This window comes from Neophocaena asiaeorientalis, unplaced genomic scaffold, assembly GCF_003031525.2.
Source record: "Neophocaena asiaeorientalis asiaeorientalis breed wild unplaced genomic scaffold, Neophocaena_asiaeorientalis_V1.1 scaffold5, whole genome shotgun sequence".
In the NCBI taxonomy this organism is placed as follows: domain Eukaryota; kingdom Metazoa; phylum Chordata; class Mammalia; order Artiodactyla; family Phocoenidae; genus Neophocaena; species Neophocaena asiaeorientalis.
In genome coordinates this window covers 12,880,289-12,906,145 of record NW_020174698.1, presented here as the reverse complement: position 1 = coordinate 12,906,145, position 25,857 = coordinate 12,880,289, and the positions used below count along the sequence as shown (strand labels likewise).

Genomic DNA, 25,857 nt, shown 5'->3' with positions numbered 1-25,857 from the left:
CGTTTCCTGGCATCCAGTACGCCTCCATTACTTGTGACTATTATGTTTATTTGAAGGACGGTCTTACATATATAGGAGTTTAGACTGGTCCTGTGGGGTACCTGCAGAAAGATTTAGGACTGTTGGAGAGAGAAATGTTTTTGCTTCAAAATAAAAAAGATGTTATAAAGGTTAAGTTCCAATAAAAAAAGTAATGGTATGTCTAAGTATGGTAGCACCTTTTGAGTTCAGTGGTCATGGTATGCTAGAGCCAAGGTGATGTATATTTTTTACATGAAAGTAATCTTTTCCTCAACATCTAGGAGGGAATCCCCTAGAGTAGGGCTTCTCATGCTTTTCCACCAAAGAACTCCCAGAAATCTAGAGGCATAACTCACAGTGCTCCATAGAAAAGTACAAAGTTTCTTTGACATTTCATATTCATCTTACATATTTGTATACATTATGCACTCTATAATGTGTTCATTTTGTTTTAGTATAAAAACATGCTTTAAATATATACTGTCAATAAGACTCCTTTGATAAACAAAATTTATCATGTGGTTGTGAGTACATTCTGGTATTTCCAAGGGTGCAGGTTTCCTAGTTTTGATGAAGCACAGACTTAGGGGTATTTAGAACCACAAGCTTGTAATAGACTAAGAATTCCCTCTCCGCTTAACACAGATAAGCTAAAAATTTAGATGTCCGTTGATTAGAGTTTGGATTGCATGGATTATTTTAGACAATCACATTACTGCTAATATCAAAAATTTGGCAGTATCTTAGATAAACACATATGTGAACCTAAGAAGTTGTAGAAAAAGCATAAAAGCATTGTTATATTTGAAAATGGAGGCCTATATCTTTAGCTACTCAAGTGGTGAAGTAAGAGGTTGAGTGGCTTCATGCTGTTACTCTTGGCTGCTGCATTTGTGGGCTTTTGTGTGTTGTTTGCTCATGTTCCTTTTTTTTTTTTTAAATTAGTGCTTTGCAGGAGACAGATGTTGAGTAAGTGCTGTTTTGTGAAGTATTTCTTAGGAGGTTTTTAAAATTAGAATAGCTTTTTCTTGCTTTCTGTTTAGCTCTAAAATTTTTGGTTTCTTTTCTACTCTCTTCCCTACTTTACTTGCACCAAGATTCCTGCAAAAACTGCTTTAAGAGTTGCTAATCTGAATGGGAAATTATCTTCCCTGAGACCAGCTCCAGACCACCTTTTAGTGATTTGGTTACCTGACCATGTAGCTCCCTTGAATTTCATGTTATTATGATTATAATAAAGGGGACACAGGGGCTTCCCTGGTGGTGCAGTGGTTGAGGGTCCGCCTGCCGATGCAGGGGACACGGGTTCGTGCCCCTGTCCGGGAAGATCCCACATGCCGCGGAGCGGCTGGGCCTGTGAGCCAGTGAGCCATGCCCGCTCAGCCTGTGCGTCTGGAGCCTGTGCTCCGCAACGGGAGGGGCCCCAAAAGTGAGAGGCCCGCGTACCGCAAAAAGAAAAGGGACACAGGAAATCTGATTATTTTAGCCATATTACTGGATGGATTGGATCACTGCAGAGGTATCTACTTATTTGCTCTCAATGATTCATCATAATTTAGGAAGAGGACCAGCCCAGAAGTCAGGAGATTAAGTTTCTGTTTTGATTTGAATTGCTTTATTACCCATCCCTGGTTAATTAAGAGGTTAATAATGCCCACTCCTCATCTATTTTACAATTTTGCCTAGGAGTTTTGTTCTCTAATCATTAATAAAGCCATAGTGTAAACAGCTTCTTAATGCAAAGGAGTATGCCAGGCACCAAGGAGACCAAGTTGAACAGAACAAGGTCCTAGCCCTTGAAGGACATGGGATTAATGTTGAGTAAGTAAATTACTGTGAAACAGTGTGACTAATGCTGCTATAGCAGTGTGAATCAGGTAGAAGATGCTCAGAGATGGTTATAAGAAATTCTAAAACCAGGGACAGTGTCTCAGAGGAGGTGATGTTATTGCTAGATCTTGAAAGATAACCACTAGTTTGCCAGGCAAAGAGGAATATGTCCTAGGAAGAGGAAAGAGGCTTAGAATGTGTGATGTATTTAGGGAACTATAATTAGATCAGTATATTGGACAGCTGCAGATATGGGTGGAAATTCAAAGGGAAGTAGATTCAGAAGTGCCTTGCATTTCACGGTAAATTGCTTGGACTTGACTGAAGGTTTTGAATAAGTGGAGCAGTAGAATCGTATTTGCACCGTGGTGGACTGGCTGTGAGTCCACGTCTCTTGGAGCACACATCTCTTTTTCCACAACAAAGAGGAAAGTGACAGTAGAGGCGACGGGAACAAGGCTGGACTCATGTTTCCATGTGTGGGTAAGTTTTTAGGTTGGTTGACTGGGTTGTTGCCCTTGTCCTAAAAGGTAGGTCAGCTAACGGATGGAAAAATATGCCTAATTTCTTTTTGTTAAAAGTCTAGAACTAAGAAGACATAAATGTGGGTTAAACTATAGATAAGAATTGAAGATCTTTCCTAGAAATTGCTATACCTAGAGTTATGTGTTAAGCTATTTAAGGAACAGTCTTACCATAAAAGTAAGTGGTTTAATATGTTTTCCCCATTTTGGGGGTTCTGTTAACAGAAAGTATGTAAATAGTAAAATTCTTTGAAATTAAGAAAGGTTTGAAAGTCATATTTTAAACATGATTAAAAAAAGAATGGCCTCCTTTATGTATGTGTGTGGGATTTTTTAAATAGACTTTTTTTGGCCACAGATTTTGACTCTGATGCATTAGTTTTCTGTCAGCTTCTCTAAAGATTCAAGGGTAGAGTTTAAATTAAGGATACGGTCAAGGGTACCCTTCAGGGTAGGAACTAACTCTGCTCTGATTTTTTAGTTGGAGAGCATCCTGAGAAATGTGTTAGATTATGTAACTAGTCACTTAGGGCCCTTGGCCTCCTGTTAACCTGGCCCTCTTGAGAGGCAGTGCCTGGGAGCAGCTGGGTCAGGCTCAGTGCTGTTGCCTAGTAGTCCAAGAGGAGCAGTCATAATGGGTTGTTGCTGAGCAACCAGGGGGCTGGTGGTGTCCCATCGTCCCTCATGGAGTTGTATAGTCGTGGTGGGTCCATCTCCACGGGGGAAGCAGAACAGCCTGGCAGAGGGCCAAGCCTCCCTCAGAGGCACAAGCGTTGTTAGCAGTAAGTGTCTGACCTTAGAATCAAAGATGATAACTTAAGTTCTATGAACATGAAAGCAATTTATGGAATTACTGATGTAAATTTAATTAAACATGAACTTAGAGCAAGGTAGGTAGCTGTGGCAGCCAGAGTTCTTTTTTCAAATACTCTCATTCCAGTTCCTTTCTCCTTCAGGCATAGTTGCAAGGTAAGTTTTCTGGGTCAATGGAAAGTAATTTTTCTTTATGCCTCATGGAATATGTAACTTTCCCTATTAACAAGGAAATATTTATATTTGAGAAAAACCAACAAGCTAAACTCCGATCTGGTCAAGTGGGCCTACATGGCAGAGTATTTGACTCAATATCAATGCAAGAACTTGCTACTAATATTTGAGATACTGCTTTGAGTTTTCTCTCTGTTGTAGAAGCTTTACCAGGACCACATCTTACTTTATTTTTTAGTATTTAACATAGCCCATAAATGACTCCTCAGGAGAGTAGATAAAATGTCAAAACTAATCAGCTCTTGTAAGAAGGGTAAGTTCTTCTTTTAGGATTTAAAGTTGCCCATATTAAGTAAACCTTTTCCTGGAGATCCAGAAACATATTTTAACGGCCAAAATTGAGCTCTTTCAATATTTTGGAATAACACACAGCTGCATGAAAGGCTAAAGTGTGAAGCAGAGGAATGAACATCCATCACAGATAAATAACACTGGCCAGCTAGATAGAAGTGACATAATCTTTTCTTATCTCCCTCTCTCCCTATTTTTTCATTCAGTATTTCTGACCTTGTGCTGTAACTGTTTGCCTGTAAAGGTTTCAGGAAGCAGGGCTTTGGGTACAAAGTGGGAGGTTTCTTTGTTGGCATTGGGGTCTGCACTCTTTGAGGGACCTATATTCTTTTTGAAAAAAATACTTGAAAACTTAAAAATTCCTTATAAGAATTGCACACAGATTTTTGTTTTACACATGTACATGCACACACACTAATGTGTCTAAGCCATTCAATTAGAGTACAACTGAGATAGTATACCAACAGTACGAAAATTTAAATGTTTTTTGCCTTATTTTTAAAGCTACTTAATATTTAAATGTGAACTTTTTATTGTTTTTATCATATGTATCATTCATATCATAAGCGTTCTATTTATCTTTGTTATATAAGAGTATTAATAAATCTAAAGCATGTTAAGCACAGTATGTGCCAGGTACTGTTCTATACAAATTAAATTTAGTATGTCATTTAACTCCTCAACAACTGTATACGAGAGGTACTATTATTATGGATATTTTACATGTGGAGAAGTCTAGGCCTGCCCAGAAAGGTCAAGTAACCAGGCCAGATGTATACACTAAAGATTTACAATCAGAAAGTCTGTCTTCAGAAACTCTGCTTCTCAATCATTATGCTATACTTTGAGCGCCATATTATTTCATGAGGGCAACATGAAACGGTATTCACAACAAACTTGTTTTTAGGTTATAATGATATAATGAGAGAATGAAAAAGAGTGAAAACTATGAAATCTTTTACTAAACAAAGTCTGTTTAATTTATTCTTTGGGTCTATAGTCCACAGCCAGAAACCTTTTAAATCAAAGTTTTTTATATCCATTCAAATTCTGTGAATTTGCGAAAAAAATTCAGTAGGCATTTAGCACTGAAGTTGTTTCTCTTCAGGATGAGATGTGAGGTATATTTTCTTTGGTATATGAGATGTGAAGGAAGAGGAAATGGTTAAAAGAAAAAATAGAGGAAATGAATAAGTGAATTGTTTTTGATCAATTCTCCAAAAAAGTCATGTTTCTTAGAGCTCTGAGATACAAGGCATCAAGGAATTGCCATTTAGTCATGAGAAAAATAATACAGGTGAAAAGTTGTATGTAAAACTAGGTCAAGAGTCCAGGAATATTGTGAAGCAATGATGCATAGTGGATCACGCAGGCTTTCCAGTCAGACAGAGCTGAACTTGAACCCTGCTTCTGTGACTTACTAGCTGTGTGACCTTAGGGAGGTATCTCACCATCTTTAAGCTTTGAAAAAAGTCCATTTTTCTTTTTTTTTTTTAAAAAACAAAGATTAACTGTGATTAAGTGGAATGAAATGCAAAGTGTCTAGCAAGGCTCATGACACAGAACAGGTGTTTATTGAATGCTAAAATCTTTTTTTCTCCTCTCCCAGCAGCAGCAAAAACAAAGTAAAAAGAGGGTTATCCTAGGGACCTAAAGGGTCAAGGGAGTTTCATAGTGGGATTGTGGGGTCAAAGCTGGTCAACATTTTAAAGACTCTTGGTCAACTTTGCCAAGTTGTTATGTAAAAGCAATATTACAATTCAAGCATTACATTTTTAATTATTAGAAAACCTAATTTTTTTAACATGTTTATTAGAGTGTAATTGCTTTACAATGGTGTATTAGTTTATGCTGTATAACAAAGTGTATCAGCTATACATAAACATATATCCCCATATCTCCTCCCTCTTGCATCTCCCTCTCTCCCTATCCCACCACTCTAGGTGGTCACAAAGCAGGGAGCTGATCTCCCTGTGCTATGCTGCTGCTTCCCACTAGCTATCTATTTTACGTTTGGTAGTGTATATATGTCCATGCAACTCTCTCTCTTTGCCCCAGCTTACCCTTTTGAATGGGAGAAAATATTTGCCAATGAAGCAACTGACAAAGGATTAATCTCCAAAATTTGCAAGCAGCTCATGCAACTCAATATCAAAAAACAAGAAAACCTGATTTTACTTTGCCTATGATTATGGTATTGACTTGAATCTTAGGAGACAGACAGGATGTTTAACTATTAGTATTAAATGAATCTGAAACATGATTGTATTTCTGATTCTTAGTCATCTTCAACAGTTCCTCTTAATTCATTCTTCAGCTACTGAGGCTTCATTCAAAAAAATTTTTTAATTAATAATTTTAGATGAATTAGAGATATGGCGCTTAGATAGATTTCTGATTTTGGTCATTTTTGTAAATTTCTTATCACCTGCTCTAGCTGTAACCCTCTGTCCCCTGAAACAGGGTCTTTGTTTTCTCTGTGGCATCTACCACATGGTAGGTAATAATATTTGCTGAATGATGGAAGGGATAAAACAGGTTATTTGCAATTTTATGTATATACAATAGCTATTAAAGCTTTTGAAAATGTAGCAGTTGCCAAGGATCTGGTTAGTAGGTTAGTTTAAAAGCTATCACAATTATAGAAACCAAGCATATACAAATCAATCAAGTAGGAAAAAATAGGGGATACTAATCTAAGGGTCAGAAGAGGGAAACTTAAGAATAAGTAAATAAAGGAATTTGAAGAGAATAATGCTAATTTGGTTGTGACCACTTTTATAAATACATGAATTTTCCATGTTTTCACAAAGGTATAAGTTCATGGTATAAATTCATCTTTTTAGAACTACATGTAGCAAGAATAAGTGTAAAATATTTGCAACTCTTCATTTTAAAGTTATTCTATACCTTTTGCTCATGCAAGTAAAGATGTATGAATTTTCCATTCAATAATCACTAATTGAGTACCTACAATATATTGTGCCAAGTGCTGTAGATGGATGAATAAAAAATTGCCATTCAAGATGTTCACAGCCTGCTAGGGGAGACTGACACACACAGAGCTGTCATGTGAAGTCAACCGTGATAAGTGCATCAGAGAGTTATGAACAAAGTGATTTAGGGGCAGGGGTTACGACTCATACCAAACTTGTGCAGTTCCAAAGAGCTTTACAAAAGCAGCAACCTTTGAGTTGGGCTTTTAAGGATGGCCCAGAGCCTACTAGTGAGAGCACAGGGGGATGATATGCATTCTGGTTGGAAGAAACAGGAAGTTTTTAATATGGCCTATTTGTGCAATTCTTTTGGTATTTGTTGCTAGCCCCATGTGGCCAAGGGGTTCAAACCAGCACATTTTATCACATCTTGTACAAAGTCTAATCAGTAAGTATTGGTTTTTGAGTATCTGGATGAATGAATGAACAAACTTACCTTCTTAATATGGGACAATAATTTCAAATAAAAAAATTATACTTCAGTGAGGGTTGTGTTTCTTTACTTGATTATACCTATGCAGTTCAAAGGAGAATTTAAACTTTGTGAACTTTGATTAACATTCCTCTCACCGGATTTTAAGAAAACACAGCTGTGGACTTTATTCCTACCATTCTCTGCTTCCCCTTCTGCACTTAATTTCTATACTTTCATTGGTCTGTTTAGATGCATGAGTTCAAATATATGCCTTTGGTGGGTTTTTTTTAGTCTAAAATAAAACCTACTTAAACGGAGGCTACATTCCTGCTTATATGTGAAGTGATATTCAGGTTGATATTTTTTATTTCCTCTTTAGAAGCAAAATGAACTCATCCTGTTGTACACATTATACATTCTCCAATTAAAAACCTACAATACAGTGATAGGGAATGGGCTTGTATTTCCTATTGCAAAGTGTCCAGTGATATCTGGAGGATTCAGCTGGGTTTTAAAGAGATTGTATTAACATTTGTGCCATAAGTGACAGTTGAGTTACTTTAATTAAATGGCAGTTTCAGCCAATTAAGATTTGTCATTGTTTTGAGTCCCTTTTCCTTTTCTTCCTCTTTTCGATTTCAATATGTCTTGGGAATCCAAATATGCTAGAGTATGATTCCTTTGGTATTTTATTATTCCTTTGCAAGCCAAAACAAAACTCTTTAGACCATCACAATCACAAAAGGAAGCTGTAAGTCTTGGGAGTGTGATCACAGCTACCTTTCTAGGACCCCCAAACTGAATCTAGTGTTAAACACAAGAAACACATTTTTTGCTTTTGTAGTACTTCAGGAAGAGTAATAAAATAACATTGCATATGTGTATTTTATTGTATGTGATCTTTCTTGATTCCCAAAGCAACGTGGAGAGATAAGCAGGGTAAATATTACCATCCCATTTGATAAGCAAGGCTCTGTCATTTACCTACAAAAAAGATGATTCTTCAAAGTCAACAGCCGATACAGGGATGAGCTGGAACTAGAACTGTTCAGTGCTTCTCCCTCTGTGTTACAAGCCCTGAGGACTTTCTTTTACTGGCTTACTTGTAAGCTATAAGGAAATGTGGGAAGCAGAGGAAAGAACAGTAATGAAATTATTTACAGATGAACTTGAAAGATGGCTAACATGCTATTGGCATTTGGAGAAAAAGACTTTTTTGAGAATCATGGTGAAATAATACTTCTACCACGTATAATTCCTGGGTTTTATACCAATCACAAGTTCAGTTATTATCCCAACGTGAGTGGTGGGCTGTAGAATATGGACTGGAAGGGGTGTTTCTCAAACCAGGGAGACTAGTGAGAGATATCATAATCTCTGTAAGAATTGATGGGATGGAGGCAGGTGTGGGTGAGGAGGGTGGAATTTGATGGTGCCTGTGGGAATGAAATTGGAAGGAAGAGTGAGTTCAAGGACAATGTTGAGCCTGGAATAGACAGAATTTGGTGGTTTATTAGATAGAAAGGAGAGAAGAAAACAGCAAACAGCACTAGACTCTCTCCTGCTCTTTACCCTAGTAAAGTTAGCACATACAAGCATAGGAATATTGACATTCCTGGCTTCACGCTTTATAGAAAAAGGAACAGATGATTTCCATAACAGGAAAGAAACATGGCTCTCTCATCTAGGACGACTAAGCATTTGTTATGTGTCTGCTCAAATATATAGACTGCCTGAGTTAAAGGGAGCCTGGTTTAGCCAGCGATCGGTTGTAGCCACCTCTTCAGGAGTATATATGGAAATGAAAATAACTCAGTTGGTTTCTGTATTATTAGTTTTAAAATGGGGGCTTTTGATATAGAAATAATCTTAGAGGATAGGAACAGGAAAACCATGCAAGTGCATCAGATGCCTATTCATAGCAAAATTTCAAGTTACCTTTTGATGCTGAGGCATTATGTGTGGGCCAGGTTTTATTGGGTGGATTTTCTCTTCCAGAGTTCCAATCTCCATATTACATAATTGAGGAAAACAATGTCCTTGCTCCTTGGCATTGAAATTCAAAAGCAGGGATTTATGGCTTTTAAAGTCACACATCTGAGAAAGGCTGTCACTCAGCTAGTGAAACTATTTTCAATGGAAAGTTGAAAAGCTGAAGAAAAAAATATATTTTGCTATACTGTTGATTTTACTATTTAGTAGGTATGTCTCTGACTGCCTGTGTTACACAGTCTTGGGGCAAAACACAAGAAAGATTGATCAGAATACAGTTGGTGGGTTTGAAAAGGGAACAAAATAATAAGAGGAAACACTCCTCATTTATGAGACTGCTGAGTACATTTCCTTACTCAAGGAAATTTATCCTGCTCCTGTTATAAATCTGAAACGTATAAAAGAAATCAGGATGAGGAATGAAAAAATAACAATGAACGTTGTTTTGAAATTGTGTCTCATTTTGTCATTAAATTGGATGTTGTTGCTCAAGGAACCATTTGTTCTTTCCTGAAAGAGACAAGGAAGGAGGATGTTTACCTTAATACATCTTTTTTTCCCTTTGTTTCCTTCAGGGGTCATGGTATACTGAAAAAGCACTCGAGAAATCTGGGGGGAGCTGGAAGCTATCAAGTTATTGAGGCCACACAGGGGGCAGAAAAGACAGAGGTGGGTACACTTTTGATCCATCAATCCTGCTATTGAGGGTGTCCCTGAAAATATCTTTGTTGTTATAAAGCCAGAGGACAGCAAGGAAAAGGTATAAAGTGGGAGGTTTTTATTTTAGAAAACAGATCAATATGGTTAAATGGAAGCTCGATAGAGTCTATTGTTAGTGTCAAATTAATAGCATGCATGCCAAGAACTTGAGCTAGGCATTTCCATACTGTGTCTGCCAGGGGCCAGTGATTAGTACAGAGACTGAGCTTGGTTTGGTATTTACATTCTTAGCTGAGCTTATTTTAAATTGTTCTCAACGGAGGCAGCTAGCCCACCAAAATAATGTTTTAAATTTATATCCTTTAACACAGAAGAAAAGCTTATAGTATTACCAATCAGATCCTATAAACTTACTACGCACCTAATACGGATCTCCTTAGAGACCATAGTGACAGCTTTGTTATCAATACATACAAGTAAATAGTCTTGATGACACTGACTGGTGGACATAAATCTCTAATGCTTTTTTGAGAAACAGTTTTCTGTGTGCTGCTGATGTATTTGAGGCCCCTCCAGTCCCTCAGGGCTGTGTTTTCCCACTTGGAGTGAGAGATTTGCTCCCCTGTTGCAGTGAAGATGGCAGATCAGAGACCATGGAGTAAACCTCAGCCTGTGGGAAGCCTCCTCCCACTCTTGGATTCCCATGAGAACAAAGCTCCAAGGGAACAGGAAAGAGTGGAAGACGTTACATTTGGTTTAGGCTCATTGCCTGGTTTTCTGAAAACCAGTACAGTTTTCCTATTAACCCATTGCGATTTCATTTAGACAATGGCAGTGGGTTCATTTTCTTGTTATCTGAGCATTTTAGTACTTTCTTGTCAACTTTTTAAGTTTGTGTCAGTGGAGAATAACATGTTTTAATTGAAATCTACCTTTTATTATGAACTAATATCATGAAAAAATTGTATCAAAAAACATTTATATTTCTATATAAACAATTGAAATCTCCATACTAAGAAAAAACAGCAAGTACATTTGTAAACATTAATTTTGTATTTAAAGAAAATTAAGACTAACATAGAATAATTGAGTCTTTATCGTGAGTGGAGTGGATAGTGCTTTATAAACATAATCTCGTATAATCCTCACGATAATTGTGTGGGAAAACTAAAGAAGGCATAGTTATTCCCTGATATAAAAGTGTACCTTGCCAAGTGCACACATTTTGCTAGTGGGTGGTGAAATTAGGATTTGAGCCAGATTTTGTCTGATGCTTAAGCCTATGTCCTTGACCAGCTTGGATAGGGAGATTCGGCAGGAGCTAAAATACTCTGTTTAGATGAGCAAAGTATCTTGTTTGCATCAGGTATTTATAATTGATGGTTGAAAATATACATTTTTAAGGAACATATTATCCCATACTCTATGAACTTTACAAAAGAGATGAAACATTTTTCTGATTCATTTAATGAAAAGCACTTAACTAAAAAACAAAAAAATTAAAAAACAAAAAAATTAAAAACACTAAAAAAAGTAGCACAAAAAAGAAAATCACAAAAATTCACTGAAATACTAAATACAGGAATGTAGAAATCAACAAAATAAAATAATACAAGAAAATCGTGTCTATTCTAGAAATGTACACGTGGTTCAATATTGAGAAATTTATTATAATTTCATAGTCATAGACTAAAGAATAAACTGCTATTTTTTACCTCCTAATAGATTTCAAATGACATTTGATAAAATGTAGCTATATTTCTTTTAAGAACATGCATATATACAACATAGTAATTTAGGTATAGAGAGATATTTTTAAATTGTGAAAAAGCAGAAAAAACAGAAAAACTGTAGACACTTACTATATGCCCTATTTCATCACTTATAGTTAACATCATTCTATAAATTCTAGCCAATGCAATAAAATTTTTTAAATGACTAACATTTTAAAATTTCTTAATATATATACTAGAAACTGTTCTAAATACTTTACAAATATTAATTAATTTAATCTTCATAACAATCCTAGGGAATATTGACTACTATAATTCTCATTTTACAAATGAGGAAGTTGAGGCCCAGAGAAGCTAAGTAACTTGGCCAAGGTCACATAGCTAATAAGTGGTAGAGATGAATAAGCACTCAAGTGGCTTAACTCATGAATCTTTCATTTTAAATCCTATCATATGCTGTGTCTCAAAGTTCACAATTATTAGAAAAGAGATGACATCTTTTTTCCTTAAAAAAGTATATATATATATATATATATATATATATATACACACACATGTATATATGCGTGTGTGTGTATGAATTTACTACAAATCCCAAGAAAATCAACTGGAGAACTATTAGAATAAGAGACTTCAGTTAAGTGGTCATACAAAAGATAAATGTGTATAAATCAATCGACTTTTCTATGAGAGCTACAAATAGAAAACATGATGAAAAAAATCCCATATCTATGAGTAAGCTATAATAGAAATGTACAAGACTTAAATGAAGAAAATAACATTTTGTTGAGAAACACAAAATAAGATTAGCAGTAATGGAGATTGGTATTGTATTCCTGGATGAGAATAATAAATATTGTAATGATGTTAGCTTCCCCAAATTAATTTATAAAGTTAATGCAATTCCATATAGAACCACAAAGAGATTTTTTAGGGAGAGGTTGGCAAAATGATTATTAAAATTCATCTGGAGGAATGAACAGACTGGGAAAAGCAAATTTTTGAAAAGGAAGAATAATGAAGAAAGAACTTGTAATTCCAAGTATTAAAACATATTATAAAATTACTATTACTAAGGCAGTATGTTACTTTTTACTAAAATAGAGACTTAGGAGAGGCTAAATCATCTTGAAAATTCCCCAAATAGACTTAAGCATATAAGGGTAACATATAATAAACACAGAATTTCATGTTGGTGGAGAAGGTATTATTATAAGAATACAATTCAAATAATTAGTTATTGTTAGGAAAAATTGTAAAGTTGAATCTTTTATTTATACAAAATACAGATAAATATCAGATTAATTGAAGAAGAAGAATGAGATATAACTGAAAAATAGGTGAATAATTTATAATCTTGTCTAATATGACATCAAAGGCAAAAACCATAATTAAAGATTGATAGACTTGACTATGAGACATATTAAAACTTTTTTACATACAAATAGAAAGGAGACTCAAGTGGCATGCCTAGCACTGTGTTTGAAAATTCTTTTCTTGATTTTTTGGGGGTTAGAATTAATAAATCAGCAAGTTCTGACTAGTATTCTAAATACACTACTGTTTAAAGGCTTAAAAAAGGGAAGCCCATTCTGGGATACTGTGCTATAGACACAGAGCAAATTTCAAAGATGGAATTCTAGAGAAGACCAAATAATGACATGGAAGTCAGGATTGTTCCATCTAAAAAGGTCAGCTGAATTTGAATTACAGTATCCAAGAGAGTAAAGGATTTCAACTAGATAGTTTTATAATTCATACAAGTATATATAAAGAAATATAAACATATATATAAAGAAAGGAGGTGGTCATTGACAGTTTAGCACTAATTGTTAGTGATGAAAATAGCTGCCATTTAATGTTCATAGTGTTTGCAAAACTCATTTTCTCATTCCTTCATTCAGTATTTATTGAGCACTTGCCCCATTTACTCTGTGCCTGTTGTGAGCACTGAGGGTGCAATGCTGAGGATACTTTGCGATTCCCTGGGGTTTGTAAACTGCAGGATCTAGAGATACAGAGAAAAATTGACTACAGGACCATGAGGAGACCCAAGGAGGGTCACATCAAGAGTGGCTGACGTTTAATGCTTTGGGAAGGTCCTCAGGGATGACATGCTAATAACTTTCTTCAATTATATGAGGAATATCATCTGTATGATTGAAAAGGCAAAACTAGGTTGAGTGGATGGGAATCAGAGAAAGACATATTTTTATTTAATTAAAGGAATGGCTGTCTGAAATTATAACAGGCTACCTCTGGTACCTGAGATGGTTCCAGAAGCTTGGTACCACTAGGAAGGAAAATAGCACAAGGAATTCATACATAAAATGGTGAGGGGCTGCGGATGGAGAGTTGGTGATTAACTCATCTCTGAAGATAAAATGTTCTTGGATCTGTTATTGAGATCGTTGATGTGGGAAGGGCTCCCTTGAAGACAACACAATGAGGGGCTCTAGGGAGTCAGGCCCACCAGCTTTACACTTAACTCTTAGACTCAAAGTTTTAGTAATCCATGTTCTGTGTTTTATTAGTATAATTTATATATTGACACATTTAAACAATGCTAAGAAGAACAAAGAATAGAATCAGCTCCCACCTCTCAGAATTAACACATTTCATTTTATAATATTTGCTCAGTCTTTCATTTTAAAGAAATAAAATGGCACAATTAGTTAAGTCTCCTTTCAGAAGCATCTATAAATTAGTGTGTATTGTTCCCGTCCATTTTATACTTTCACCCACGTATTTATGCAACCATTCCAATATTTAGTCCTGGTTTGTGTTTTTAAAATTTACAGAAATAATATCATTGCTTTTCACGACACTGTGTTTTTGAGATCTATATAGTTATATATATATATATATACATATATATAGTTCTAGCTCTGTTCTCCTAGGTGAAATTTGTGGGTTTTTTTTTTTTTTTTTGCGGTACACGGACCTCTCACTGTCGTGGCCTCTCCATTGTGGAGCACAGGCTCCGGACGCGCAGGCTCAGCGGCCATGGCTCATGGGCCCAGCCGCTCCGCGGCATGTGGGATCTTCCCGGACCGGGGCACGAGCGCGTGTCCCCTGCATCGGCAGGCGGACTCTCAACCACTGCGCCACTAGGGAAGCCCTGTGTGGGCTTTTTGATAAGACGTTTACTATTCACGTTTAGTGGCCTTCCTTACTCCGAAATTGGGCCTGTGGATGACAGGATGTTATTGCTGGAAGACTGAGGAGAAAACGTTCTCATTTATGTCTTTATATATTGTCAACACCGGGACTTTTTGAAAATGACAAAAGCTAAGCCAGAGGGGAAGTCAGGACAATGTAAATAAACTAGGCAAACCAGAATGGAGGATTAGCCTGCATATGAAGAAAACAAGGCTACTGGAGGAGAAATGACTTTCTGGGCTACACAGCTTGTTAGTGACAGTCCTCGAAATACCAGCCCAAATCTTAGAATCAAACAATTGCATGGGATAAGATATATGTAGAATGCTTTCCAGTTCATTGTTCTTTTCATCATGGTGTTTCTTATGTTTAATAAAGATGTAGAGAAGTAAGAAAATGGATTCCTAGGGCCAAATTGCCTGATATCCTGCCTTCAGAATGGCTGAAGCTTTAATGCATCAATTTTTTTTTTTATGATTGCTCTCTCTTTGCCCAGGTAAATATAATTATCACCTCTTTCCACTGGATAAAGTATCCTGTCCCATTTGTCCCACTAGGTAGCAGAATGTGGCCAGGTAAATCAGTTTTCACTGGTGATTAGAAGTCATTCCTTCCATTTGCTTGTCAGCTAACCTTTGCCCTATACTTGTCCTGTTAACAGCTGGCTAGTTAATGAATGTGACATGGCTGTTTCTGCAAGGTTTGGGCATGCTAAGATTGTACAGAAGACAGAGAACTGACTCACTAATTAAGCAGGGGTTTTTAGTGCCAGCTTAGGTCTGCAATTTCTTTAACCAGACCCAGTCTCAGGTGTTCTTCATAGTGAGGTGGTCTTGCAATTATATCGTTTATCCTACATGGAGTTAGGACAAATAATTCTTCATTTCATTACTTACTTTAAACTTTTAAACTAATACAACTCCTAGGATTAAAAGGCTTGCAAATATTTTTAAAGTTTTACTCGTATCAAATTTGTTTTAGTTTTTCCAATATATTTTATACATTTATAAGATACATAAAACCAGTCTTCTTGACTATCTGCTGGCAATAATATTTGATTGCTAAAGTAGTCTATAGAAGTTAAGTGATATAGGGTTGGCCAAAAAGTTCATTCGTGTTTTTTCCATAAGATCTTACAGAAAAACCCAAACAAACTTTTTGGCCAACCCAGTACATTGAAAGTAAAGATTTATCATGTGAAAAGTATCAAATTTCATCTGATTATGTTCTTAAAAAATTATGGTAATTTGATTATCTTACAAATGAGTTCAGTCTGTAAAATCCTAATTTACAAATGCTTGAGAAAACAAAATACTTTTGATTAATTTAATGTCAGCCTATTATCCTACCATGTAAATATCATAGACGTTGTAACTATAGTCACAAAAAGTAAGAATCCATTGGAAAGGAAGTGTAGTGCTTTTGGCTGTTTCTAAACACAACTGTAAAAGGTCAAGGATATCATTACTGAGAAAATGAAGTCATTGTCCAAAAGTTGCACATGAGCTGATTTTTGATATTTGTCTCAAGTGGTGTATCTTCAGATTGCTGGAAGACATCATGAATATTTTAGCTGCAATTATTATTAAAGTGTTCAGTGTGTAACCGTTCCATGTGTGGGCATGGTTGCTGCAAGGTGGCTAAAAGGACAATGTCCCTCAAGGTCATATCCATATCGCCTATCTGTGATGGCTCCTCTTTGGTTTAGTTTGGTTGGTGGTTATATGCTATTTGTATGTCATGTGGAACATGGCTCAACTTTGTGAGCTGACTGCTAGAGGGCCCACTTAATCCACTTTTCTTAAAATTATGCCATATGTTAGTCTCTAAAGTTTGCTTTTGGTATTTAAATGCATATCATAGCTTAATCACATCACATCAAGTTGTAATTTCAACAGTACTTTATTATTTTTCTTTGGCTGTTTTGCTTGTGGCTATTTATTAGTCTATCACATGACGTTTCGTAGTTTTTCTGACACTAGCTGAATATTTAAATGACATGGAAGAATTGGTGGAAAGAGCACTGAATGTTGGAAGTCAAATCTCTATTCTGGACCTTATTTTGCCCCCATCCAGCTGCATGAGTCTTAGCAAGTCATTCTGAGATGGCACAGTGCAGTGGGTCAAATCATTGACTACCAAATTTGAGTCCAACTTGTGCCATTTATTAGTTGGTAAATTTCTTTCTGTGTCAAGGTTAGGTTCTCATCTGTAAAATGGAACTGACAATAGTTCCTCTCATAAAATTATTAAGGAGATTAAATCAATGGATATTTATAAAGCACATAGAATAGTGCCTATATGACTGATTGTTTAATAAAACTTTACTGTGATTGGACTTCATTGGGTTTGATTTCTATATGAGTATTTCCAGTTTGACGATTACATTAAGTTTCTGTTTCTTGCCTTTGTTTTCAGTGTACCTTTAACTTTACTAAGCTGATGCTGGTGAAAATATTGTTTCTATGCAAAGTATTAGTGGCTATATGGTCTAACAGCAATGATTTTTTGTTGTTGTTTGTTTTAAATTAAGGCACATGTGCAAAACTAAAGAATTTTTTAAAATATAGCCAAAATAGCTATATATCTCATAGTTGTATTGACTGAGACAATCTCTATAACTGGGCTTGGAACTTGTGTTTGTATTGTGTAGACATTTTGTTTACCTTCTGAAGGGTTGATTTATTTCATTTTTCAATTTCTGTCTTTATAAATGCGCTATTGGATGAAAGTCTATTTGGAAAACTGAATTTGATTATTACTTTTCACCTCGGGAGTGTCACTGAAAAAATTCCACTGTTTATCAGGTTTCCTTTGTACAGGCTGGTACATGACTTCTATCTTTTTAAGCTTATCACACACCCATAACTCTGTTAAACAGTTCTCAGTTTCTTTTAATTAAGCTTGAAACTTGTTAAAATTGAAATATTTTGTAGTGCATAGAGCAGTCTAGTGTCAGAATAAGAGCTTGGTGGTAGAAAGACAGATTAGTTTGTTTCTTAAAAACAGGACATACCCACCGGGGTGAAAGAGGCCACTGAAATTGGAACTCGTTTTAGCCCATTGGAGAAAGTCCAGCTAAGCTAGTGGCCTTATCATCTAGAGAGAATGATGACAGCAAAAGGAGGCTGTCCTGATAGGCAGGGGGTCGGAGTCCGAGTTGACCAGCAAGGTGCAGCAGATGGTGTCCCAGCAGGTGGGTGGGCGATGGTGACGCAGAGTCTGGGAACGTGTGCTATCCAGGCAGATAAACAGAGAGGTCTGTTCACAGATAGTATGGCCCCAGGGTTGGGGCTGGGGTTTCGGAATGAAATTCAGGCCCTGGTAAAACTGGATAGACTAGTGCAGAGGCCTGTTTTGGAGGGACTAGGTACTATCCAGGGCATTGGAGCACAGAGTTTGTTACGTGGGACCACAGGTTAAAGGGGACTTGCGGCACCCTCATTTTTGGGGGTTGTGTGGCCTGGAAGGATGCTGGAGTAGGGAACCAGGCCAGTCTTTGTAGATGCTGACTTTGATAGTGCTTGGTATAGATTCATGTGTCTGTCTTTTGAAAATTGAAACACTCAAATGTGTTGATTACACTAAACTGTGCTTTACTTTATGGCTAACAAATTAGATTAGAAGGCAACTCTGAGGTAATCAGCCTTGCCTCTTTTTTTTCTTTCTTTCCTTTATAAAGCTTGCAGAACCTTTCAGATCAGAATGAATTCCATACAGTTGAAACCGCGCACATGGGGCTTAGGTTAAGTGAAGCATACAATATAGAGGTGGTGTTATTTCCTACTCTTCTTGGATTTATCCTGAGGAAGAAGTCATGTATCAGAGCAGAGAGTATAAAATGAGAGGATTAGCAAGTAAGTGGTTGTTTCTGGCTGAGCTTTGCTTGGAATGGAGGAGAAAATGGCATGGAAGTTGCTGAAATTAATTTCCTTATAATGACATGGAGTGTTAAATGGCCCTTTCCCTAGAAGTCGTTTCAGGCCTAGTTATGTTACTTGGGAGTGCTGTTTCTCAAATCAGGACCTCCACCTCCAAGGAATAAGAGAGAAAATGGAATTTTGACTCTTTTGCCCGTGTCTTAGCTTTTAACAGCTTTCTGCTTTTGATCTAGATTTTATGCTTACTGACATCTTTGTGATTGAAGGAAAAAACCCTCAAATAAAATAAAATCGAAGCATTCCTGTTCCTTATATTTTGAAATAAATCTTAGGCTGATGTCCCCTGTAAAAAAATTTTTACTTGGTTATTACGAGATTCCAAAGCTTCATCATTGTTTCTCCAAATACTCTTTTCAACAGAAGAAAGTCCATGGTTCTTTCTAATAGACTTTCTTTATAATGGTGAATATTGTGTAGAGAAACTAAGCATTCATTTATCAAATGAAAGTTAATTTATGTAATTAAGGTCAAGATAAACTCGGCTGTCATGAAATCTAGCTTAAAATTCTGATTTTCTGTGTGACTTTGGGGCAAATTATTTACTATACTGGATTTTAGTTTCATATCTCAGTTTCTACCATGTTCATAGAAACACTGTATTTCTGGTACACCCTTGGGAATCACAATGGTTAACCAAGTTTTCCTTTTTTTAATGGAAATTTTTTTAGTGAAAATGACTTTAATATGTCCCACTCTTATATGCCCTCATAATTTGAACATAATTGTATTAGAGTTCCACCAGATAAACGGAACCAGCAGGAAAAATATATCAAAAGGCTTATTGAAAGGGATTGGCTTAAGTATTTGTGGAGGCTGCCTAGCAGAGTCTGAAATCTTAAGGCAGGAAGGGCAGACTGGAAACTCTGGGGCAGGAGCTGATGCCACAGGTGGTATTTCTTCTTCCTCAAGGATACCAGTTATGCTCTTAAGACCTTTCAGATGATTGGACCAGGCCCACCCAGATTATTGAGAATAATCTCCTTTACTTAAATCAGTTTATTGTAGATAATAACCACATCTACAAAATTCCTTCACAGCAATACCTAATTCACTGTTTGATTGAATAACTGGGGATCACAGCTTAAACTGACCCTCACAGGCCACTCCTTGTCAACTTGGCATCCATACACATTTCCTTAAATCATACCTAATCTCAAAATAATGATAACAACAAAATCATACTTCCACCTGACATGATTAAAGCTATCCTGTTTGTAACTGAAATCATGCTAACCCTTTCCCCAGAAGAGGTACAGGGTCATTGGGGGTTTACTCTTCTGATATCCCGTAACTTAAAATACTGTGATATAAAGTTCACTGTTATTAATATATCTTATGTTAGAAGACAAGCACTTGAGAGGGAAGAAAGAGACACATATTTGAGACACACACACAAACATTTATCACAGAAAAGGGAAGGGTACAAATAACTTAATAGTCCTTATTTCTGGAACTGGTGACATGGTCATAGCTGGTATTTATAACTTCTTTCTTCTACTACCCAAGCCATACATCCCATATTCCCTTTGCTCTCAAGCAGATACCTCAGCTTATTATGGTTCTTTGCCTGGCAGGGTGACCCAAACCTTCCTTCCTAAAGGGTCTGGGCCATTAGCCGTTGTTTTATGGTTTTCACTGACTTGTGAATTGAATTGTGGTTTTCATTGACCTTAGTCACAGAACCTGGTAGTAACAAGAGATGCCCTAGGGATCTCCTGTATTATAGACATACTCTTCCTTACTCAACACATCGTGTAGTACAGCCCAGTTGTCCCTTGATAATCTGGATCAATCACCCCAGCCAATATAAAAACTCCATTTTTGCCTATTTATTCAGAGGCCTGAGAAGCCCACAGTGACTGGTGGCAGTCTTTACTCTCAGTTCAATGGAATTGTTGTTGTGTCTCCTGGTAGAAGCATTCTTCTCTTTGAAGCTAAGACCTCTCGACCAGCAAAACAAAAGATCACAGGAACGGGAAGCAAAATTTTGCTAGCGGATTGCTAGGGATAATACTGAGGGGTGTCACTCCCATTTCCACCCCTTGATTCCTGGACCCATGAATCCTGGCTATGGGAGACAGAGTATCACATATTGGATGCTGATTTATAGTATTTATAAGCCTCTTTCCAGAGCCTGGGCACATACTGCCACCTCGCTAGCACTGTAACTGAGTCTTCAAAGGAGGCTGTCCTGATAGGCAGGGGGTCGGAGTCCGAGTTGAACAGCAAGGTCACTGTTCTATCATGCTTTCTGCTTCAGGATGATGGAGAAAATTGTAATACCAGTGAATGAGCATTGTCGGACTTCATTTGCTGTGAAGTGAACTCCTTGATCAGAAACAATGTTGTGTGGAATACCATGACGGTGGATGAGGCATTCTGTAAATCCACAGATGGTAGTTTTGGCAGAAATACTGCTTGCAGGGAAAGCAGCTCTATATCCAGGGTGTCTATTGTAGTAGGAACAAAGCACCACCCTATCCATGATGGAAGCAGTCCAGTAAAATAAACCTGCCACCAGATAGCTGGCTGATCATCCCATGGAATGATGCCATATTAGGAACTCAGTGTTGTATTTGCTACTGAAAGGTTGGGCACTTAGCAGTGGCTGTAGCCAGGCTAGCCTTGGTGAGTGCAATTCCATGTTGCTGAGCCTGTGTATAATTTTTACCTCTGCCATAATGGTCACTGTTCATGAACCCATTGGGCAATGACAGTAGTGGCTGGGAAAAGAGGCACAGATCCACAAAATAGGTCATCCTGTCCATTTGATTATTAAAATCCTCATCTGCTGAGGTCACCCTTTGGTGGGCATTCATATGGGACATAAATATCTTCAGATTCTTTGCCCATTCATAGGGCATATACTTCTTCCTCAAATTTCTTTGTATCAATTCTGATCATTTTCTTTCCAAATTGCTGACCATCCAGTCAAACCATTGGCCACAGCCTATGAGTTAGTACAGTTTTATACCTCTGGCCATTTCTCCTTCCAAGCAATAGGAACATCTAGCAGTTCTGTTCCCTGGGAGGATTTCCCTTCACCATCATCCTTCAGAGATGTATTAGAAATGGGCTGTCGTGTAATAGCTGTTCACTTTCAGTTGGTGCCCGCATATCATACACACCATTTGTAAACCAGGCCCACATTTTCTATTCCTCAGTCAACAGGTTTTAGGGAACTCCCCATGAGGCAAAAGTATGGACTGGTAGAGGATAGGTAGTGTAGCAGGAGTAGGGCCCATGGGCATTTGGACAACTTCCTCATATGATTTACTTATGCCTTCAGGGCCTGCTTGAGCTCAATCTCATATGTACCTCTTCCAGTTGATATTGGCGTGCTGCTGTGCACTCCCAGCTTTATAGCTTGGTGGATCAGACAGCAGCCAGTTCGTGATGGGCAGCTCAGGTGTCATGGTAATTTGGTGGCCCATGATTAGACATTCATTTTCTACTCAGGCCCAGGAGCAAGCCAAAATCTCAGAAAGAGAGTAGATATCTGCAGAGGAAGATAAGGCTTTGTTACAAAAGCCTCGGAGTTTGCATTATGATTCACCAATAGGGGCCTGCCAGATCTCCAAAGAGCATCTCTATCTGCCACTGGCACTCATAGGGCAAAGGCTAGGAGGAAGATCAACAATATGATTGTTTGGCAGTACAGCAGGTTCCCAAGGGGAGTTAGCCTCCCCTTCATTCAAGGGGTTCTTGGTCTGTAAACCAGGTCAAGACTAGGAATTGATGGAGACGTTTCCACTGTTCTGATATTTCAAGATAGACCTCTGTTCGGTAGTCCTAGAAATCTTACGCTTATACAGATCAAGTAGCATTGATCAGCTTGCCCATCTGTTTATTTTGTAGGGACACCGTGAACCATAGGTCTCTCTCTGCAAGACAGACTATTCTAGTTACTGCTTTGGCTCTGCTGTCCATTATAGTAACCACGTCTGTCTTTGGTGATTAAGTGCTACCACTTGACCCTGCCACCCTGGCACCCAACTTTCCGCACTGTATTTAGGGATCCCAGCTCAGTGGCAGCGATTCCCACTGTAATTTCTGACCTATAGGAAAGAGTGACCCCAGAGTTTTTCAGGGATGCTGGGGCTCTTCTCACAAATGTATTTCTTACAGTCATAGTTAAAAGTGTGTCCTTCGGATGCCCCTGGGGTAGGTCAGCGGGTTTTACATGATAAAGCTATTTTAACATTTATTCTACAGTATACCAAGGCAGTCAGTTCTGGCATTTTGATTTCATTTAATGTTGGCCCATGTCTCAACCAACCAAACAAAATGCTAGACCCCTTTCTAGCCCCTGGAGCTAAAACATTGAATCCGGAATCTGTTTAGTGAGCCCATATCAATAAATTCATTCTGATTTAACTTTATGTTCTTCCACAGTTATCCAGCACACTTCATATCCATTCATTCATGCACATATTCCCCAGATTTCTATCTGGGGAGTAAATTGGAAAGATCATGCATTTCTTTTGGTGCATAGCACACTTCCACATGGGTCACACTGTGTAACTCACCCTTTGAAGCCTGCTGGAACATGAGTCTACTTATAAATCTAGAAGCAAAGAGGGGTGGCAAGGATAAATCCTGAGGAGAATCAGCGGTGTCTTGCAAGGCAGATACCTCAGGAGAGACTATTACAGGTTCATCAAGACAAAGCAGGGGTTAACTGCTTCAGGCAGATGTGGAGGGTGGCTTTTGTTGGCAAATGACTCAGCAGAATTTAGGGTTTTGAAATCCTCAGTTTCCCTGGGATTCCTCAGATGTATCTATTTCAATTTTCAGGATTCTTTTCCTTCTCAATTAGTGCCCTCACTTTAATAATGATGTTCTGCAAGGTTGGGAATTCAATTTGTATTGTAATTCAGCAATTTACAGCTTGAAATTCTGGGTTTGAAATCTCAACCCTACAGCTACAGGAGATAAGGGTTTTTCCTTCTGGGCAGACATAGATACTTTCCGGTCATTTATACAGAGCTTCAACTAGGAATTTCAAGCCTTGAGTGTGTCATTTGCTTTCCCTTTTCTACAGCATGGTTTGGAGCAACCAACCAAGAAAGAGATTATATGATTATGGTTTATGTGATTATGGAGGCTGGTTAGGCAAGTCCAAAAGTCAGGTTGGCAGGCTGGGAACCCTCTGGCAGGAGCTGAAGCCGTAGCCTACAGGTAGAATTTCTTCTTCCCCTGTTTTGACCTTTCCATTGATTGGATCAGGCCCAACCAGATTAATTGAGGATAATCTCCTTAATTTAAATCAGTTGATTATAGATGTTCCTCCTAGATTAGTGTTTGCTTGAATAACTGGGGACTATAGCCAAGTTGGCCCATAAAACTGACCGTTCCAGTAGTCCAATTTTATTCTTGATTACTCATAGTCATCACACTTATAGGCAGATGTAAAGGATGTATACGCAAAGATTATGGCTAATTACCCAAGCACAGGCTCTAAAACTTGGTGTCTTGAAAAACTTCTAGATGATAGTTTGTTCTTTAGTCACTTATTTCTCCTTAAAAATAGAATGAAGTGTTGCAGCTACAATATGCTCTTTGGTGGCACGATGTGATTCATTTATTTTGCAAAAAGAGCTGTAGTGGCTTTTTCTCAACAGATTTTCTCACCCTCCCAAAAATCATCTTATTTGTGGTCTGTGGCTGTTATTATCTTTGAATTAACACACTGTTAAAACATCCATAATAGAGAGGGTCAGCCTTGATCTTTGGGACTGGACCGGTAAGTTTTTCTATTGTGTTCATTCATTGTTGCCTACTGAGGGACTGACTCTGCTAACAGGTTCGGAATTTAGTTTTGTTCAACTAAGAATTCTAGAATTTGAAAATTCAGAAAGCTGTTCCCTGGATAGCTGAGCATTCTCAGTATGTTGTTTTAAAATGTACTTTTAGAAAAAAGTTAAGTCGGCATGTAACTAAAATATCTCTGCTGAGGGAAAGGGGCACATTCCTGAGTGAATATTTGGTTGCTAATCACATAACAAGGTGACAGGGCTTCCTGGATTGATTGCTCCAGGTCACTACAACCTTCAGCCAAGCTCATGTGACTTGCTTATTTGGAATAATGGTGTGTGTTGGGCCATCTTCTTATGTATGCTCTAGTGGCCAAGAGGCAAGATATTAATTGCTTTTAACAAGATTTCAGGTGCAATCTATGGCTGTGACAGAGATTTTTGTGAGAAACCTCTGGGGCAGTTTACCTGGTGCTTTATAATTCAGACCAGTGGTTGTGGGGAGAGTGGAGGAGGAGGAATCTGATTCCAGAACATGTACTTCTCTCCTCTATATTAACGCCCCACATTCTATTTAGTACAATTAAATGAAACTCAATGAAAGGATTAAAAGAATTGGGGGGGCTGTCTTCCTGGAAGTGATCAGCCACCCCCTCCCTCTTCCCTGTCTCCATCGGTCATAAGCAGAACATCACCTCTGATTTGATTTGATTTATTTTATTTTATTTAACATCTTTATTGGAGTATAATTGCTCTACAATGTTATGTTAGTTTCTGCTGTATAACAAAGTGAATCAGCTATACATATACATATATCCCCATATCCCCTCCCTCTTGTGTCTCCTTCCCACCCTCCCTATCCCACCCCTCTACGTGGTCACAGAGCACCGAGCTGATCTCCCTGTGCTATGCTGCTGCTTCCCACTAGCTGTCTATTTTACATTTGGTAGTGTATATATGTCCATGCCACTGTCTCACTTCGTCCCAGCTTACCCTTCCCGTGTCCTCAAGTCCATTCTCTACATCTGCGTCTTTATTCCTGTCCTGCCCCTAGGCTTGTCAGAACCATTTTTTTTTTTAGATTCCATATTTATGTGTTAGCATACGTTATTTTTCTTTTTCTGACTTACTTCACTCTGTATGACAGACTCTAGGTCCATCCACCTCATTACAGATAACTCAATTTCGTTTCTTTTTATGGCTGAGTTATATTCCATTGTATATATGTACCACATCTTCTTTATCCATTCATCTGTCGATGGACGCTTAGGTTGCTTCCATGTCCTGGTTATTGTAAATAGAGATGCAGTGAACATTGTGGTACATGACTCTTTTTGAATTATGGTTTTCTCATCACCTCTGATTTTAGACCAGATAATCTTAGGGCTTGAGGCCAAGTTAATTCCATCTGTCTCCTCTCCAGTCTTTCTCAAGCTCTCGTCGGATATTCTGCTCCAGCAGTGTGATGTAGTATAAAGAAGTTGAGCTT

The 25,857-nt window shown here is 37.7% G+C and overlaps 1 protein-coding gene across 1 annotated transcript in view; it reads left to right on the top strand.

The window, feature by feature from the left end:
- PKIB (cAMP-dependent protein kinase inhibitor beta) overlaps positions 1 to 25,857 on the top strand; it is a 100,562-nt gene that overhangs the window by 12,049 nt on the left and 62,656 nt on the right. The window contains exon 2 of the mRNA XM_024759049.1: positions 9,692 to 9,785. The gene's annotated coding sequence lies outside the window, so the exon portion shown is untranslated. The remainder of the gene's footprint in view (positions 1 to 9,691; positions 9,786 to 25,857) is intronic.